At 40.3% G+C, this 6,369-nt stretch overlaps 1 protein-coding gene across 1 annotated transcript in view; it reads left to right on the top strand.

Annotated features, from left to right (window-relative positions):
• The window catches only part of CCDC22 (coiled-coil domain containing 22), a 206,151-nt gene that overhangs the window by 106,266 nt on the left and 93,516 nt on the right, over positions 1 to 6,369 (top strand). The window lies entirely within an intron of this gene.

The following is a 6,369-nucleotide window of genomic DNA, read 5'->3' as shown; positions in this document are numbered from 1 at the left end:
GTCAGAGAATTGGACAATGACTAGGGAGGATAGGAGAATTGATGCCTTTGAGCTGTGGTGCTGGAGAAGAGTATTGAGAATACCATGGACTTCTAGGAAAACAAACAGATTCATCCTGGAGAGGGTTAAACCGGGCGGCTCCTTGGAGGCAAGGATTCTAAGGCTTCGTCTAACATGCTTTGGACATATTGTAAGGAGATCCTTGGAGAGGCACATCATGCTTGGTAGGGTGGAGCAACAGTGCAGGAGGGAAAGGCCCTCTATGAGGTGGATTAATTCAGTGACTGGGGTAATTGGGATGAGAGTGTCAGAGATAGTGCGATTGGCACAGGACAGAGCAGAGTTTAGGGCTGTTGTACATAGGGTCACTATGAGTCGCAAGCGACTCGACAGCACATAACAACAACAATCCTCTCCAGTCTCTGGCCTGTTAGGTAGTAATTTACAAAATCATTGCTCCTGCATGCTGCATATTATTCCATTGTGGTAATATGCCATAATTTCTCAATCCATTCCATTGTGGTTGGACATTTGGGCTGTTCCCATGTTTTTGTTTTTGTTTTTCTTTATGGAGAATAATGCTGCTATGAACATTGGTTTACAAGTCTCTGCCTCAGTTCCCATTTTCTTGCAATATATTGCAAACAGTGGAATAGCTGAGTCATACGGAATTTCTATGTTCAGCTTTTTGAGAAATGCCAACCTACTTTCCAGAGTGATTGTACCATTTTACAATCCCAATACCAGTGCATAAGAGTTCCTATCTCTTCACATCCTCTCCAACATTTATTACTTGTTGCCCGACTAAACTTTGTCACTGCTACTGGGGTAAAGTGGTATCTTATTGTGTTTTGATTTGCATCTCTCTTTTTGCCAGTGATTTAGAGCATTTTTTCATGTATTTGTGGGCCATCCAAATGCCCTCTGTTGAAAAGTCTTTCCATGTATTTTGCCCATTTTGTAATTGAGTTATCAGTCTTTTTCTTCTGGAAGTCCTGTAGGATTCTGTAAACTTTCATAATGAAATCTTTGTCTGAGATGGTATTGCCAAATGTTTCTTCTCAGTCAGTAGGTTTTCTTTTTACCCTGTTGGGAAGAGTTTTTTGATGAGCACAGGGATTTAATCTTTAGAAGGTCCCATTCATCAATTTTATCTTCTTCAGATTGTGCCTTTCTGGCTGTGTTTGGCAGGCCTGTTTTACCATAGACTAGGCCTTCTAAGCTTGGTTCCAGTTTGTCTCTTATGAGCTTTATGGTTTGGGGCTTTATTCCAAGGTCTCTGATCCACCTTGAGTTGATTTTTGTGTATGGGGTGAGATGTGGATCCTGTTTCAACTTTCTACAGGTAGCAGTCCAGTTTTGCCAGCACCATGTGTTGAAGACATGGTCATTTCCCCATTTGATAGGTTTTATTTCCTTGTCAAAGGGCCAGGTCTTTTCAAGTACTTGCTATGCATCTGAGAGCTGGACAATGAATAAGGATGACCGAATGAGAATTGATGTCTTTGAGCTGTGGTGTTGTGAGAGAGTACTGAATATCCCATGGACTGCCAAAAGAACTAACAGGTATGTCTTGGCCAAGGTGCAGCCAGAGTGCTCCTTGGAGACAAAGATGATAAAACTTGGTCTTACATACTTTGGACATATTACTAGGAGAGACTATTCCTTAGAGAGGAACATTATGCCTAGAATGGTGGAAGGATGGCAAAGGAGAGGAAGAACCCTTAACCAAATGGATTGACAAAGTGACTGCAGCAGTTGGCTTGAGTGTGTCAGAGCTTGTAAGAAAGGCACAGGATAGGACAAGGTTCAGATCTGTTGTTCATAGGGTCATTATGGGTATTACTCAAGTCGATGGCACCTAACAACTACAAATGAATTGCTATTTAAGTTATTGTAATCACAATTTTTATTTATTTACTTTTTGTTATTTATATCTCCTTATTGTTGTTCTCCTAAGGAGCTCTGGTGGCCTAATGGTAGGAAGCTACACTGCAATCCTGAAGACATACAGGTGAAGTCTACCAGCTGCTCTACAGGATAAGAATGGCCAGTCTTCTCCCATGTGATTAACTGCCTCTTACTGGAGGGTCAGCTTTGGGTTAGTTCTGACTGGATGGTACAAAACAATAAACAACATTGTCATTCTCCATATTTTTAAACTTAATTAACTTTATTTGTTATACAAAATCCACTATGTGGTGACCACAACTGGAGGCTGGGTCCTCTGCACAGAGACATTTGTGTGAGTCTTTACAAGATAGTCAGTGAATTCCTGTTAGGGAGACTTGGTGAACACAGTCTCTTTTCAGAGATCTAGGGTCAAGTAGCTGTAGGTCTTGGAGATGGCATCAAAGGTGGCCTTGGCGAAGTTGCCCAGGATAGCTGTGTAGCACCTGGCTGACGTGTAGCAGTCATCAATTCCAGCCATCATCAGAAAGAATGGGCATAGGGGCTGAGATGATTCCAGTGCCTCGGGTTGCAGGGATCAGATGCACCAACACAGAGCCACAGTACCCAGGGAACAGTGTGAGGCTTGGCAATCTTGTTCCCCCAGTAGCCATGCTGTACAGGGACAATGGAGAGCTTGGTTAGGATAATGGCCCCACAGATAGCAGTAGCCACCTCCTTGGAGCACTTGACGCCCAAGCCAATATGGCCATTGTAGTTTCCAACGATGACAAAGGCCTTGAACCTGGTCATCTGGCCAACATGTGTCTGCTTCTGCACAGGCATGATTTTCAAGACCTCATTCATTCTTGAGGGACATCTCCAGGAAAAAGTCAATGATCTCAGACTACTTGATAGGCAGTGACAAGAGATAAATTTCCTCCAAGGATTTGATCTTCATATCTTTGACCAGATGGCTCAGTTTGGTGATGGGTAGCCACTCCTTCTCCTCAACTTTGCCTCCTCGAGCTTCACAACCCCTCCTATGGCCCTGTCCACGGCTGCGGCCCCGACCCTGCAGACCACTACTGAAGGCTCTGGAAACCGAAATGTTCAAAATCCCGAGCTCTAAGAGAGATGCAAGTCAAAACAAATATGAGATATCATCTCACCCCAGTAAGAATAGCAAAGTTTAACAGAACAGCAAACAATAAATGCTGGTGAGGTTGCAGAATAATTGGAAACTTATTCACTGTTGCTGGAAGTGTAAAATGGTTCAACCATTATGGAAGGCAGTATGATGCTTTCCCAAAAAGTTGGAAATAGAAATACCATTTGACCCAGCAATTCCATTACTGGGAATATGCCCTAAAGAAACCAGAACTTCCACCCAAGCTGATATATGCACACCCATGTTTATTGCAACTTTGTTCACAATAGCAAAGAGTTAGAAACAACCCAAGTGCCCATCAACAAACGAATGGATAGAGAAGCTGTGGTACATTCACACAGTGGAATACAATGCTGCATTGAAAAGCAAGGAACTCATGAAATAAACAAAATGGTTGACCCTGGAGGACATTATGCTGGGTGAAATATCTCAATCACAAAAAGACAAATACAGTATAATGCCAGGACTGACATGAGGGCTGGGGGAAAACTAAGAAAAGAGGGGATAAATAATCTACACGTCATTGAAATAGATGAGGGAGAGAGAGCTGTACGAAAGGAATATATAATTAGGTATTATTGGCGTGATAAGAGTCGGGAATTAGAGCTGTATAGTGTATATATAGTCTGGGGGGAATGACTAACAATGAAAGAACTTTTTTCCCGAAGAAAAAAGTGATCTGGCAGGGAAGGGCAGACAGGGAGGAAAATTTGCAACAATGAATGATTGGAAACCCAAGTTCTTTATAAATGTTCATTAACACCTCAATAAAAAATTATTTAAAACAAAAAAAGGAGTGGATGCTGGGAGTAATGATGTATTTTGATGTGTCCAACACTGTGGATGAACCTCCATAACATGGTTAATGAATAAAGCCTATACATTGTAAGATTGTGTGTGTAGATGGACTCTCTCATAAAAGTTCCTTGATAGGATAAAAACAAATGGCAGTCCACTTCTGTAAAGATTTAAATGTTTAAAATAAATAAATAAATTAAAAAATGTAATAAATAAATAAATTTTGGCTATAATATAATAAAAAATAAATAATGGCTAGAACAGTAGGTAGAAAAGTGCCACTAGTTCAAACTGAGATTAGAACAGACTGTGGCACCAGGGGATATCATTGCTGATGTCAGATGGCTCCTTGTTGAAAGCAAAGACTACCAGAAGAATTTCTATTTGTGCTTTATTTGTGCTTTATTGACTATGCAAAGGTATTTGACTCTGGATTATAACAAATTGTGACTAACCTTGAGAAGAATGAGAATCCTCAAACTTAATTATGCTCATATGAAACTTATACATAGAGCAAGAGGCTGTTATACAAACAAAGGAACACTACATAGTTTAAAATGAAGAAAGGTTTGCATCAGGGTTGTACACTTTGTATGTATTAAATCTGTATGATGAGCAAATTATTTAAGAAGCTTGTGAAAAAGAACGTGGCATCAGGATTGGAGGAAGACTCATCAGTGATCTACATTTTGGAGATGACACAGCCTTGATTGCTGAAAGAAGACTTGAAATGCTTGGACCAGAAGGTCAAAGAACACAACCTTCAATATGGATTACATCTCAACATCAAGAAAACAAAACTTCTTACCACTGAACTGATAGACAACATCACGATAAATGGAGAAAACCTTTGAAACTATCAACAGCTTTATCTTATTTGGATCCACAATCAACACCCTTGGGTACTAGCAGCCAGGAGATCAGGTGACATACTGCACTGGGAAAGTCTATATATTTCCTCTTTATTGTTTTCCTTGAATCTCAGTATTCCAGGGCTATGTTCTGTATCTTATTTTTGTTAATTGTTTTTATTAGAGAGGGGTTGGTCTCCCTTTCTAACTAGTCAGACATCATACTGGAAGTCTTTCTGTTTACTCTTTGTCGAGCAATTGAGAGTAGACTGGGCTGGTGATGATTACAGTGTATAGGAGCAGACATTTGCTTTTGCCCAGCTGGTGAAGCGGCAGGAAGTGTGAGTGTAGTTGTGCAGTGTGGACATTGCTGCTTCCCCCTTGCCTCCAGATAGAACAACAACACAATGCCAGAAAGGAAAGAAAAGAACAAGAGTGGAAAATTGGAAAACTAAAACTGGGGAGAGGTACCAAAAAAAGGAGAAAAATTTAGAAAGGCTAGAAAAGGGGAAAAAAAGAGGATACAGGGAAAGGAAAAGGGAAGAACAAAGAACAAGAAATTTAAAGAAGATATGTTGTTGTTGTTATGTGCTGTTGCACCAACTGCAACTCATAGTGACACCATGAACAGATTTGAACCTCACTCTATCTTGTATAATTCTCAGCATCTCTGATATACTTGAGTTCATTGTTACAGTCACTGTGCCATTCTGTCTTGTGGAGGGTCTCTTTCTCTGATCCTCCACCTTTCCAAGCACTATATCTTTCTGGATCCAAGGACTCACCCCTCCTAACAAAATGCCCAAAGTATGTGAGACTATCCTTGCTTTCAAGGAGCACCTTGGTTTTACTTTCTTCAGGACAGACTTGTTCTTTTTTTAAAAAAATAAACTTTTAATTTTATATTGGTTTAATTACAAAGTTTGTATACATTGTTTTTCACACTGCATAATTCCCATTTCCTTTCCTACCCTTCCCTCTACCCATCAAATTATGCCACCCTATGATTACCTCCCTACCCATCCTCACCTCCCCCCCTTGGATCCTCATACATGTTTTACTAGTTAGCTTTCTATTTATAAAATAATGGTCCTATACAATGTTTGTCCTTTTGGGACTGAGTTAGTACATTTAGCATAATGCCCTCCAGTCCCTCCCAAGTTAGGTAGTGATTTTCAAAATCATCACTCCTGCAGGCTGAGTAGTAATACATTGTGTGAATGTACCATAATTTCTCAATGTATTCCACTGTGGTTGGACATTTGGGCTGTTTGCATGTTCTTGCGATGGTGAATAATGCTGCTATGAACATTGGTATACAAATCTCCATTTGAGCCTCAGTTCTCATTCTTTTGGGATATATTGCAAGCAGTGGAATAGCTGGGTCATATGGAATTTCTGTGTTCAGCTTTTTGAGGAAATACCAACCTCCCTTCCAGAGTGGTTGTATCATTTTATAATCCTATCAGCAGCTATGAGTCATCTATGACGCCATGGCACTTAACAACACACCACCACCAACACAGAACTCTGTGGACCTGGTGGATAGAAAGTTATGCTGCCAAGTCAAAGGTGGGTGATTTTAATCTGTGGCCCTCAGGACTGGTTTTAATTGTTTTTGGTCAAACATTCTTTTTTTTAAATTTTTTTATTATAATT

This window comes from Elephantulus edwardii, unplaced genomic scaffold, assembly GCF_000299155.1.
Source record: "Elephantulus edwardii isolate Elephantulus edwardi_28Jun2011 unplaced genomic scaffold, EleEdw1.0 scaffold00441, whole genome shotgun sequence".
Lineage (NCBI taxonomy): Eukaryota > Metazoa > Chordata > Mammalia > Macroscelidea > Macroscelididae > Elephantulus > Elephantulus edwardii.
The sequence above is the reverse complement of the archived record's forward strand: the minus strand, read 5'-3'. Positions and strand labels throughout refer to the sequence as shown.